We start from the raw sequence: 14,713 nt of genomic DNA on the forward strand, positions 1-14,713 counted from the left end.
ATATTACACTTATGACATTAGAAGAAAGGGGAATGTGTGTGTGTATGAGTGGATGTAGGTAGTGGAGGCACAGGAATTAAAGGAAACAAAAGCTCCTTCTAATGTTCATTAAGATCAATAATATTAACAACAGAAGTTATGATAGCAGAAATATGGCCAAATAATTTAGAGTTAAATGAAAACCCAATTCTTAAGTTAAACTTGGCCCCAACCTGAAGAACAAGATAAAGTGAGCTGACACAGAGGAAGGAAGGAGTGAGATGGATGACATCATTCATAAGCCTTGTGCTTGGGACTATTTGCCTGTTGAAATGTTGTGTATACAGCTGAGGATGTAACTCAGTAGCACAGTGCTTGCATAGCATGTGTGTGTCCCTGGGTTCAATCTGCAGTATAGAAAACAAATTGTTCACAGATGCTTTTCCAGCAACACTGTCCTACAGAAATATAATGCAAGCCACAAATGTAATTTTAAGTTTCTTAACAGATGTACCTAATAAACAGGTGAAATTGACATCAATAATATTTTAATCCAATATTACATATTAGCATTTTGACATATGATTAATATAAAAAAATTACATTCTTATCATTTTAACCAAGTGTTTCAAATAGGGTATTTTATATTTCTAGCATGTCTGTTTGAACCAGCCATATTTCAAGTGCCCAGTAGCCACTCGTGGTTTGTGATTATCATGTAATGAACAGTTTGAGAGTGTGTGGGTTTTTTTAAGTGAGAAAAGCACTTATTTCTGTATCCTGAATGATTTATGAAACATATTATTTATTAGTAACATTTAACTCAGAATTATTGAAAGGACTAATAAAATGACAGATAGGGCAGGGGATACAGCTTATACATGAAGCCACAGGTACCAAAAAAAAAAGAGAGAGAGAGAGACATATAAAAACACTCAATATGTTTATTTATAAACAGTAGACTTCCTATGAGCATTAACAATTACTATTATTTAGTCAATAGTGATTTTTTAAAAAAAAAATCTGATGAATTTAGTGATTTTTTTAAAAAAACCTAATAACCCAATTTTTTAATGGACAAAAATACCTTTTTAAAAAACCTAATAACCCAATTTTTTAATGGACAAAAATACCTTTATATGAACCTTAATCATTTTAGTTATTACTTTTAATTCTTTGAATAGCAAAATGCATATGATTTAGAAAATTTTTAATTATGTTCCTCTTCATCTTAACGAGCTCATTTAAGACACAGGTATAAATGGGGGGAAAAAAGCTTCTGGAAAATCAAAAAAATTTGAAAACAGTTATAAAAGTTATCTTGAAAACTTTAGATAAATCTTTAAAACTACATTATTTGAGTCTGAAAAACATAAAATTAGTCCCTTTAAATGTATTAAATTAAGCTTAAATGACTTTGCTAAAAATCTAGGGAATCCCTTCATGGGGACAGGGAAACCTGAAACATTATCAGATGGATCAGCTAGACAGAAGGGGGACAGAGCTTGGAGAGCTTTGTCAGCAAGTATCCAACCAAAGGTGAAGCTTATGTGATCTAATTTATTTATTTTTAATCATAGGCAGGTTTTTCCAAACATCCTTCCTTCTCTGAAGGACAGGCAGACCACACAGAAGGCTGAGGCAAGGATTTTAAACCATATCTGCCACATTAGTGAGGGTTACATTTTTAACTCACAATAAGGTGTGTGTGTGTGTGTGTGTGTGTGTGTGTGTGTGTGTGTCTTATCAGCAAAGCTAGAGCAGCTACATTCACTTTTTTTTTTTTTTTGGACAGGGACTGAACCCAAGGATGCTTTATCACTGAGCTACATCCTCAGTCCTTTTTAATATTTTATTTTGAGACAAGATCTTGTAAATTTGCTAAGGCTGGTCTGCAATTTGTGATCCCCCGCCTCAGCCTACTGTACTCAGTAGTAGCTGGGATTACAGGCATGTACCATGGCGCCCAACTACATTTCTTTTTGAATTCTGCATTCTTCAAAAAGTATCATCAAAGCCAAATCTCAAAAATATGATCTGTAGGAATCTAGAAGTAAAAAGCAAATATTTCATATAAAATAATATAATCTAAAGTAAAACAGGCTACCTGGAAAAAGAGGACAATATATTTTGAATATTTTTTTTTCCTTTTTTAAATCATGAGGTACTCTGACTCAAAGCATATTTTTTTTTCCTCTTGTTTCCACAAGTTTGGAAACTCAAAATCACAATTTTAGAGCTAAAAGAGATCTCTCTGGGTTATTTACTTCTAGCTCTACTACCTATTCCTCTAATAAGTACTTATGGGACCAGGCCAAAGTCTGACAGCTGACAGCCTAGCCAAGGACTAGGGAGGGTCTTGTTCAGCCCACAAAGGGCAAACACCATGCGTCACACACAAAATAGTCAAGGTCAATGGCTATCTGGGTATCAAGATGGGTGTGAACTTCTCCCCAAAACTACCTCATCCCTGCCAAGAGATTATTTCTCAGGGAAGAGCACAACTTCAAATAAAGCTAGTGGAATAATAGTTTTCCTCTGCTAACCAAAGGAGAGCAAGAAACAAAACTCTACAGTTAAAATGTATTTTGAGTTAATTTATCACTATGCAGTGTAACATGGCACAGAAATTCATATGTAAATTATAAATAACTGAATTCTATCAAGAAAAAGAATATAACATATCTGGACAGTTGCACAGACCTTGAGCTTGCATATTTGTTAAAGTCATTTCAGATAAGGGAAGCATATTTCCTTTAGTTAACTACAGCATTAGGTACAGGTGCTAAAAATGGATTAAACGGTAAACTGAAATCTGAAATGAACTGATCCAATTTGCTAAACCCCAAATGCAATGAAATCACACTTGCTGTTGGTAGGAGGATATTGTCAGATGTGAGCAGCCCTCAGCAGTGCGTAACACTAGAGGGGGCTCAAGATATGTGTGATCAATGAAAAAAATTTCCAGATAAATGGGACTGAGTCACTCATGTCACAACCTTTTCATTTTTGCTGTTTTTAGGAATAATTTCCAAAAATTTACTTAATCTTTAGCAATGTTCATAAAAATACCATAATACTTATTTGATATTATTTTCCATTATTAAAGTAGGCAGTACCCTTCTGGGCAGATGGTTCCTACCCAGAGCTACTCAGAGATGGACCTGCTAGCTCCTACATGATTCCCATGAGCTATCAATGTCATTCCCTTACACCCTGCCTTCTCTCCATTCTTAACCAAATGTACCTATAAAACTAAGAGACCAGGGCTAATGTGATATTTTCCAAGCCTCTCTTACATGGGTTTGCATGGCCTTCAATGCAAAGGCTTTGAGCCATGAGTTTTAAGATAATAAAATGACCAATTCCTTCACTTCAGAAGTCAAGTTTCCATAAGGGTAAAACTGCTGAGAGAGAGTATGATGAAAAGTGTCCCGTGGATTTGAGCCTCCCATTTAATTCTTCCTGCCTCAACAAAACCATGAGATTGAACAGGTTGACCTCTAAGGTCTCTTCAATTTCTAAAATTCTGCCATCCAAAATTCAATAGTAGTTCAAGGACAAAATACTGCCAGCATACAAATTCTTCCAGAGAAGAGACCAGGAGGGAAAACCCCTCCCCACCCCCAAACTCATTTTATGGAGCCCTTATAGCAAAAGACAAGGGCAGTGAAGGAAAGGAAAACCACAGTCAATTCTACACACCAAGAAAGAGGTAAGAATTCTAAGCAAAGAGTAGCAATCTGACCATACCAACCTACTTAAAAAAGAATTAGAACCAAATGAGGTAGCTGAGGAATATAAGGCGGTTCAATACCAGAAAATTCACATTTAAAAACTGAAGTTGAAGAAAAGCACATGATCATTTTTACCCACTGAGTCCTCAGTTTTTAATTCCATGAATATTTTAATAAAACTGACACAAGTGCATTAAAATAGCTTGGAAATCATAATCTAATGTTTACATATATTAACTAAGACTAATTAATGTTTCATATACAATCACTATTTTTATTATATGTTATATCCTCTACTTAAGTTTTTATAGGAGGTCCATATCTAGGATGATAGGTTAATAGAGGAAGAAAAAGAAACATTAAAAATATACAAATAAAAGAAACTTCTGAATCTCAAAAAAAATAGCTAAAAAATGTAGCAAACATGCTTACTGATTAACTATAAAGGCAATTTCTGTGAAAAAGGCAGAAATGTAGAATTTAAAATATCATTTGAACTAGCATCCCACAAATGAAAAGACAACTAGAAATAAATGGACCCAGATATGTACAAGACCTCCTCTTGTGATCTACTCACTTCAGTTCCAATCACAGCCTTGAACACAGAACCTGAAGAAGAGCAAAGAGGAGAAACAGAAACAAAAACAAAGGAGGAGATTTGTCTTCACAGACACAGCAAAACTTCCAAGTGCTACCAAAAATAAACAATGTACTAACCACAGACCAAAGGGATAGACTACATGCAACAGGAACATAAATATTCATGCATTTCTGAAAATGGCATACCATAAAAGCAGCACTGCAAATCAGTGAGAAATGAAGAGATTATTCATTCAATAAATTGTAGCTCATTGAACAACTATAACATCAGTAACTATCAGAGAAATGTAATTCTACCCATTTGGAAGAATAAAATAAAATAAAATTGGACCTCTATGTCACACATAAGAATCAACTGTAGAGGAGTTAAAAACCCAAATGTGCAAAACTAAAACCTTCTAGAGAAAATTTTTATGAACTTAGAATATGGAAGGGTTTTTTAACTAGACTCAAAAAGTATAAACTATAAAGAAAAAGAATGGTAGATTTGGCCATATTAAAGCTAAAAGGTTCTACAAACTAGGGGAATATTTCATATGTCCAAAAAAGGATTTTTATCTAGATTATATAAAGAATTCTCAAGACTCAATAATTAAAAACCAATAATCCAGTTAGAAAATGGGCAAAAGATATAAACAGATGGTCAACAAAGAGAATACAGAGAAAGCAAACAAGCATATGAAAAAATATTCAACATTAGTAACTATCAGAGAAATGTAAAATAAAAGCACAATGAGATTCTCCACACACCTCCAGAACAACAAAGAAAAAAATGGTGATAACAACAAATGCTGGTAAGGAGTGGAGAAAAAGATCTCCCATATTGTTGATAGGACTGTGAAAGAAGTAGAGTCATTCTGGAAAAGACACTGGCAGCTTCTTATACATCTACACATGCACTTACCATACAACCTAAACACTGCACTCCTGAGAATTTATCCCAGAGAAATGAAAAAATGAATATGTTTAAAGTTGTTTGAAAACATTCACAGCAACTTTATTCATACTAGTCAAACTGGAAACAACACAGATATCCTTCACTGAGTAAATGATTTAAAAACTGTGGTACATTTATACCATGATATATTAGCAAAGAAGGCATAAAGTACTGATACACACAAGAATTTGGATGAATTTCAAGGAAGCTATAAATGAAGAAACCAATTTCAAAAGGATACATACTACATAATTCCATTTAAACAGCATTTCTGAATTAACATAATAATGGAGATGGAGAACAAATTGGTGGTTGCCAGGGTTAGGTGGGTGGGGGGTGGCTATAAAAAGATAGCAGGTGGGAGTCTGAAGCCAGGAAACAGTTCTATGTATCCATTGCAGAGTTGGATACATGAATACACACATCTATAAAACACATAAAATTGCACAGAACTAAATAAATGCATGTAAAACTGATTAAATCTAATAAACTCTATGAATTAAACCAATGGCTCTCCTAGCATGCGCGGGGCTCTGGGTTCGAACCTCAGCACCACATAAAAATAAAATAAAGGTGTTGTGTCCACCGAAAACTAAAAAATAAATATTAAAAAATTCTCTCTCTCTCTCTCTAAAAAAAAAAAAAAAAAAAAAAAGATAATACCCCAAATAAAACAATCCAGTAGAAAATTGGGCAAAGGGAGTGCCTGGAGTAAAATGCTCCATTCAGCTGAGTCTCTACAGGTCTGGCAAGACCATGCAGTCAGGGGAATCTCCTGACCCCTTTTATTATTTATGCCCTGACAACCACTGTGCCATATTCACCAGCCAATGGTGGATTTCTTACTTCCTCTGGGGAGGAGAGAATGTTCCTCACTGTTCTTTCATAAAGCCTAAGAAGTGTGAAGTCTCAACACAGAACCACTTACCAGGGAATCTGAGGATAATTCATACTCTTCACTTATTACAGGCACACAGCCTACCTGTCATCCAGGACAGAATAGATGACAGGCAAGGATGGTCCCTTCTGTCTCCCATGAAAAGAGAAAATGAATACATGTGATAAATTCTGTGGATTAAGCCAATGTTAATTTTCTGGTTTTTATGTTTTTATTATGGTTATGCAAGATGTTACCGCTGGAGGAAACTCAGAGAAGGGTACACAGGACCTTCCTGTATATTTTTGTAATTTCCTATGACTCTACAATTATTTCAAAATGAAAGTTCTTGAAAACTTAAAGCTTTTGTTCATCAAAATACACCATAAAAAATGGAAAAGAGAGGAGCTATAAACAGGGGGGAAGACACCTGCAAGACACATAGCTAGCAAAAGTATCCAAAATAAAACAATCCAATAGAGAAATGCGCACAGGTACTGCTCCAAAATTCGTATGTTGGAACTTAATATCAATGTGATAGTAAGTGACGAGGCCTTTCAGAAATGATAAATCATGAGGGCTCCACCTTCAAGTGTGGGACAACCTTACAAAAGAGGCTCAGATGAGCCATCTTGCCCCTTAGGGCTATGTGAGGACTCAGCAAGAAGGTGCTATCTTGTATGTGAGGACTTAGCAAGAAGGTGCTATCTTTGAAGCAGAGAGCAAGCCCTCACCAGACACATCTACTGGTACTCTGATCTTGGACTTTCTAGTCTCTAGAACTATGAGTAATACATTTTAATGTCTGAAAATTGCCCAGTCTAATTACTTAGTTATAGCAGCCCAAATGGACGGAAACATACCATGATGTCAGGAGGCCCAGACCAGAATGGGTTATCTTGCCAGGCAAGGTGGCTCATGCCTGTAATCCCAGCAGCTTGGGAGGCTGAGACAGGAGGACCAGGAGTTCAAAGCCAGCCTCAGCAACTGTGAGGCGCTAAGCACCTCAGTGAGACCCTGTCCCCAAATAAAATACAAAATAGGGCTGGGGATGTGGCTCAGTAGTTGAGTGCCCCTGAATTCAATCCCTGGTACACCCACCCCCCAAAAAAGTGGGTTATCCTGCAGATACCCCACAATCACAGACTCCTAAAATACCTCCTGTCTCCATCATTGTACTTCTGGATCCCCAAAACCATCACCAGAGGTATCCGAGTCAGAGCCTTCTATTCAAAACTCTTGAGTGGAATTTACCACAGCATCCCAGGCCTTCCACTGGTGCCTCTGCCCACACTCTATCTCAAGGAACAGGCAATTTCACATAACTTATTCTTGACATGTTGAACATGCTTCTCCAGACATGCCTGCCTTCACCCAAGCATGCTGCACTGCAGAATGTCCTCTTTCCCCTAAGTCAAGTCATCCTCTAAAACCAATTCAGATGCCACCTGCTCCTTGGAGCTCTCTATGAATCTACAGATTGAATCACTCCTTCTCTGGGCTACACCTGCATCAAGTCTGCCCTCACACTTTCTGGCTTCCATGTAACTCTGGTCCTTAGCCTCTCTTCTTTGTTTCACCACAAGTTTTTTTTGTGAGGGCAGGGTCCATCGCTGACCTCTTTAATACTTGGGGTGTGGCACATCAAAAGTTTAATGAATCAAGCCTACTCATGCAACTGAATCTGTGGTTTACAGACAATTTACTTTTAGACATATCTATTTATCTAATGCATATTTACTGTCTCCAAATCCCAAATTCTACATTAGGCCTTCTTAAAACGAGGTCAAAGCACTCTGGACCTCTTTCTATAAGTAAATAATGTGTACTTTGCAGTACTAGGGACAGATTCCAGGGTCTTGCATATGCTCGGCAAGTTCTCTGCCACTGAACTACATCCCTAGCCCAATAAATAACAGTTAATTTATGTATCATACAGCCAAAGTTGAAGGAGTTGTAAGTCAAATATAAATTCATACACTGGGTGTTTCATATTAACAATAATGTACAACAGATAGAGGTTATGGCTGGAATTTAGGCCATAAAGATAAGATTTTCAGCACATTAATTTTTTTGTCTTTAAAATACTAACATTCTAACAGTCACTTGAATAGGAATTATTAGCATGTGTGTTGTTAGGCTTTGCTACACCTTATTTTGCTGATAATTAAAAAGCAAATGTGCATCACTCTCACACACAAAGCAACTGTGTCCTAAAAAATTACCTTCCTACAGCCGGGCTCAGTGGCTTATGCTTGTAATCCCAGCAGCTCCAGATGCTGAGGCAGAAGGATCATGAGTTCAAAGCCAGCCTCAGCAAAAGTGAGGTACTAACCAACTCACTGAGACCCTGTCTCTGAATAAAAAAATACAAAATAGGGCTGGGGATGTGGCTCAATGACCAAGTATCCCTGAGTTCAACCCCCAGTTCCCCCGCACCCCCCAAAAAAATTACCTTCCTAGGTCCTCAAAGTTGCTTTCTGGAGAGAACAGCAAGCTCAGTATTAGGCTTTAAACATAAATGTTAAAATACCATTGTTATAAGAGCCATCAAGCTACGTTCAGTGGCACTTTTATTATGTTGCCAGATTTCATGAAATTCAGAACAACCTCCAAAAAAATCAATTTTTCAAATATAGGAAAGCATATGATTTACATAAGCATGATGAGAAGTTAAAGTGTATTACAACACTTACAAATTAAGATTGTCCTCTACTCTGCAATCCTGAGCCCACTTTCTCTGGACTCCAGGCATTCTTTCTCCAAGAGGCCACATTGATAATGCATGACCCCACCAAAAATATGTGTGCATGTGTGTCCGGAGAGGGGAAAGAAAGATCCTAAGATCCTATGAAAATTAATTTGGGGAAGAATGGAAGTAGATTAAATAATACCACATGATTGTCTTGTCATTTCAATGCACGGCACAGATAAATTCTAATAAAGAAAGTCAGTGACCTCCTAGATTACTCTGTGGGAAAAACTTAGGCATTCTGAAATTCACATTTGTCTTTCTCTTAGCACTGCCAAACTGTGTCACAAACAAAAGCAACCAACTCAGTTATATATCAGAAATTAACTTTAGACTTAGACTTCTAATCTCTACATTTCAAATTTTATCTAGGAAATTATTATGCTTCTATATCTTGAAAAACTTTCATTAGCTACAAAAGCTAAAATAGAAAAAGACAAAGGCCCTAAAACTTCTGAAGTTACAACCATAATTCAAGAATAAGAAATAATTTCACTGCTGCCTCCCAACCTTATCACCAAACTTGTATTACCAAAAACAAATACACCAGTATTAAGGAAGGAATCACATTTTTTAACAACAGACCAAAAAAAAAAAAAAAAAAAAAAGACAAATGACCAAGTTTTACTGGACACTTGAAAGTTTGAAAAGCTAACTTCAGTGTAAAAATGAACTACCTTTTCCTATTATTCATGTAATGGTGAATGCCAAAGTATTCTTGTAAAAAAGACAAACCAAAACAACCTCCCAACAATCAAAAGAAGAAAATGCAAGCAATGAAAAATTAGAATTTTTTTCTTTTGTTATTAAATATAAGTCAAATATTGAGATCCTCTACAAAGATTAATTCCACAGAACAGCCCTGCCTTTGAGTCTCCCTATTTCCTCACAGCAGTTAGGTGACCCATGATCTGGGCCTCCCCTTCCTGCTGTGCCACAGTCCAGCAGGCCCTGCATGCACGGGACTGTTCACTAATAGGCAGCATCTAATTATCAGATAATACCTTATCAGAAGCAGACATAGGCACCCACGTGTGGTGCTGTCATGTCCTCAGTTTCTAGTGAAACACAGCCCTTAAAGTTCTGCCTTTCCATGTGACCCCATTCTATTCAATTCCTCTCAGTCTCTGGTTTTCTTATCTATGAAATAGGATAATAATTTCTGCCTCATGTGTCCTGTGAGGATTATACAAGATCAGATATGTAAGTACTTGGCTCAGTGCCTGATGCACATTGGGCGCTCAGCAGCCTAACAGAATCATGAACGCAGAGGGCACAAGCATAATTAATCCACTTTGTAACCCAATACCCATTGTGACAATGAGTGTTTTCCAGTTGTCTTCACCAAAGGAAAAAAACTTCTAGTAATCATCAATGCAATCATCTTAAAAATCAGATCATTGAGTACTAAGGGTGGAAGGATGGAGGAGCATGACTCCAAAGGGTAGCAGGAGGGAATTTGGTAGGGGGAGGGATAGAATTGTTCTTTTATCTGATTTCAATGATGGTTAAACAATTTAATGAAATAGTCAAAATTCATAAAACTGTTACACCAAGAGAGTGTATTGTATTACATGTCAATAAACTTTTTTTTTTCCAGTACAGGATATTGAATCGAAGACCTCTCATGAATGCTAGGCAAGCACTCTATCACTGAACTATGCCCCCAGCCCTTATTTATTTATTTGTATTTTGAGACAGTCTCACTAAATTACCAAGGCTGGCATCCTGTCTCAGCCTCCCAAGTAGTAAGCATTACTGGCATGTGCCACCACACCCAACTCAGAAATATTTTTTAAATTGTAAAAATATCCAATCTTTTCTAACTAGAGAATAACTCAAAACAGTGACATAACTGAACTTTTATGTCTGTGACATTACAACTATTGTATATTACCCTAAAATTAACATAAGTCAAATCCAATTTTAAACAGGCTCTGATTTATTCAAGCACAAAATGTCAACACTATAAAAAAACACAAGTCCCTACTTTCCTATAATGGAAGCAAAATCACTTTAGAAATGTACTTATATCAACTCAAAATATAAGTGGTACTCTCTATCTATAGACAAAGGGGAGTTTTTGACATTCCTGGCATGGCTTTATAAATCTCCACTTTGCTATCTAATTAGTAGGTTTCTAATGAGCATGGATTATCATTCTCAGTCTCCAAAAAGTATTAAACAAACAGCAGACTTCAAAGATTTAATACAGCTTAAAATGATTACATATGTACACAGCAAGAGATAACAATCTACCTAAAAGTCAATACATGCATTGTGCTTCCTCTCCAATCCCCAATCAGTTCTGGGGATAGAACCTGGCAGGAAGTACTCAGCCCCTGAACTAAAACAGGACCACATAATGCATTTTTAAAAAGCCATAACATGGATCAGTCATAAAAGATGAATTTAAAAAACTACACAATGGCAAAGGTGAAGTCCCAAACAAACATGTTTTACCACAGTCATCTTTTGGTTTCACCATATCTCAAAGGCTTGATCACCACATAATTAGACTTTTTTTTTTCCTAATTCAAATAAGCCAGAGAAGAACAAAGCAATGTGAAAGTGGGCATAATGAAAAAAACAATGTAAAGGGATCTCAACAAGTAAACAAATTACTGAATATCCCACAATGAGATACTACTAAATGATTAAAAAGGAATGAGCCGGGCATGGTGGTGCACACATGTAATCCTTGCAGCTTAGGAAGCTGAGGCAGGAGAATCCAGAGTAAAGCCAGCCTCAGTAACTTAGTGAGGTCCTAAGCAACTCGAGGGAGACCCTGTCTCCTAAAGGGCTGGGGATGTGGTTCAGTGGTTAAGCGCCCTGGATTCAAGTCTTAGTACCAAAAAAAAAAAAAAAAAAAAAAGATGAGCTATTGATACAACAAAGATGGTTCTTAAAATAATTATGAGTGAAGGATGCTAGACCTCCTCTCTCAAAAAACATGAACTGAAGGATTCCTTTTAGACAAAAACCTAGAAAACTTATCTACAGTAATAGATCAGAGGTTGCCCAGAGGAAAGCAGCCAGACAGGTTACAAAAGATCCAGAGGAAATTTTGCAGGGTGATGGTTACATTCGTTAACTTGATCGTGGTGATGGTTTCCTTAGTGTTCACTTGTAAAAACATCAAATTGCACACCTTAAATATATACACTATCACAATTATATCTCAATAAAGCTTTTTAAGTTTATTTAATTAAAAAAAGAAAAGTTTCTTCCCTGTCTGCTATGTTTAGGTCACTCTCTTTTTCAAACAGGTATATATCCTGAAAAGTCATAAAACTGCAATACTTTCCAAAGTAAATTTGATACATAATCCAAACTTTAACCCCAAAGATTTAATTATAATTTTAAAATAATGAGTTAATACTTACATAATTGTAGCTATGTGCTAGGCACAGTTTTAAATATTTTTCTTGTATAATCTAACCCTCACATCAACCCTAAGTTAACAAGGGAACTGAGGCACTGAAGGTAATCTACATAAAGCCACATAGCTGATAAGTAGAGGAGGTAAAATTTGAACTCAGGGAGCCTATCTAGAGTTCAATTCCTTGCCCACCCTGCTCTACTGCAACTCACAATATACAAAATAAATGAAAATAGGAAGCACTGAATATCATACTATAATACTTCTCACATTAAGAATATACATATTCATTAAAATGTGAAATATTCACAAGACTTCATTATTCTTCATTATTCACAACCTTCATTATTCTTGTCCTAATTAATAGATGGAAGAAAAACAAAAGCTAGACAACCTGTTTAGAACTCAGAACAAATACATGACAAGTTGATCAGTTATTGGGAAGGTGGTTCACACATTCTCAATTCAATACTCTTCACTGCCTCCAAAACCGTAAACATTTTTATTAAAATCATGAGAGAAGAAAAAAAAAAATCTAACAGAAAACAGGAGAAACGTGAATGTCATTTGCTATTCTCTCAAATACCTTACTGGCTCCTTAATTCCATCCAGTGAGTCTTAGCCTCTGATAAAAGCTCCCCAGGTGATTGACACATGTAGCCAAAGTTGAGAACTCCTGATTTGGATTTCTCATTAAAGGAGAACAAAGAAAAAAGGAAGGTGTCACAAACAGCTTTGGTAAAGCATGACCCAAAGTTTTCCAAGTCAATAATGAATTGCTGTCCACATGCACACTTTTGAGTTCAACTTTTAATAGGTAAAAATATGTACACAGGATATGAGAAAGCAGAAAGCATAGTAATAACCTTTTTATTAATGCAAACAAGTGGTAAACTGGATGAAAGAACTTGAAGAAAAAGCTCTATTTTGGATAGAAATGGGTAACATAAAAGCATACTAGACTAACAAATTCTCTTTTCAACTTTTTGGAATGCTAAATCGGAATCATGACATCAAGTCAATGAACTAAAATCAGAGGAAAACATGCCTAACATCCACTGCATTTAAAACAAGTAATAACACAAGTAATAACACATTAATATGGTTAAGAAACACAGGTTGAAAATACACTGTCTATATCTTTAGCCCCATGTCCTGAATCAGCATTCTTTTAAAGAGCACTTCTTCCAGAAAATTAGGATTCAGACTATCTGGGGTGGGGCCTGAAGCTTCATCCTAACAAGCACCCAGGTTCTGCTGATGCTGCCGATAGGGGGGCTACACTTTGAGCAATAAGGCCCAATAACTTGAATACTAGTTTTAACACCAGTCAATTGACTTACAAATATGGTTATACCTAGGACCCAAGAATAAGTGTCAACAGGATTTATTACTAGTTCAGGCCAAAAAGGTGGGGAGGGGGCTGGGAAATGTGAAAGCAAATAATTGTTTGTATAGTCTGCAGTGCTAAGACTCCTTGAATACTGTGTTCCTGGTTCCAACCTAGTAGATGTCAGGGTGATTAAGGCCTATGAGATAGTTTTTTTTTTTTTTTTTTTTCGGGTTTTTAAAATTTATTTATTTACTGCCGAATCTTTATGGCTTAAAACAAGTACTCGATGAATGCACCGAATTAATGACATTAAGTCAACCCCCCAAGTAATCCGTGAAAAGCACTATTTGTACATATGGATGCAGACCACATAATTTGACACCAATGACGAGCTTATGCACTGAGCTCCATTTTGTCCTAAAGAAGAATTTTCCTGAACATTTTCGCTTTAAAGCTCGGGCTTTCTGTACTGTGATGTTTAGCAGGTCTTTGAAAACAATAAAAACAAAGTACGAGCTCAGGGAGAAAGCTTCGGAAAAGACTCAAAACTCAAAGCAAAAAAACACGGGGAGAGAAGATGGGCAAACAGTTCAGTTCAAATGAAGGAACACCTCAGGTGACAGAAGCTCCACGTTCTTACCTATGATGGTGGCGGGTTTGGGTTCGGGCTTTGTTTGCTTTGTTACTATCCAGGGCCACAGGCGGAGTAGTACCTGGTTGGGGAAACTTACACTAAAAAAGAAGCAAGTTTCGCAAACCAAACTTCAGAAGCTGGGGGGAATTCAATTTTTAAGCCTGCTTCCCTTTTCCCAGGCTCTCCCGCGCGTTTGGGAACTGAGCCACCGCCCAAACACAAAATGATCGAGGAAGCTTCACTGTCCTCCTGAAGCCAGAGCCAGGATTTAAGATGGCGGCAAAACACGGTAAAGGGCCGGGATAACGCAAGAATCAGCCCAAAAGAAAAATGGCCTCCCCTCGTGGGCTCATGACTTTCAATAAAGACCAAATCAAAAATGGCAACTGAGGCAAACTGTTCAGACGCTGGGGACGTCACGAATATGAATAGCAGGTGACCAATCACAGTTAGCCACACTGAAGTGTAGTTGAAGTCATCAA

General features: G+C 36.7%; 1 protein-coding gene across 1 annotated transcript in view; it reads right to left on the minus strand.

The window, feature by feature from the left end:
• Slx4ip (SLX4 interacting protein) overlaps positions 1 to 14,406 on the minus strand; it is a 203,941-nt gene extending 189,535 nt beyond the window's left edge. The window contains exon 1 of the mRNA XM_071608727.1: positions 14,238 to 14,406. The gene's annotated coding sequence lies outside the window, so the exon portion shown is untranslated. The remainder of the gene's footprint in view (positions 1 to 14,237) is intronic.
• Positions 14,407 to 14,713: the final 307 nt, after the last annotated feature.

This window comes from Marmota flaviventris, chromosome 2 (genome assembly GCF_047511675.1).
Source record: "Marmota flaviventris isolate mMarFla1 chromosome 2, mMarFla1.hap1, whole genome shotgun sequence".
NCBI lineage: Eukaryota > Metazoa > Chordata > Mammalia > Rodentia > Sciuridae > Marmota > Marmota flaviventris.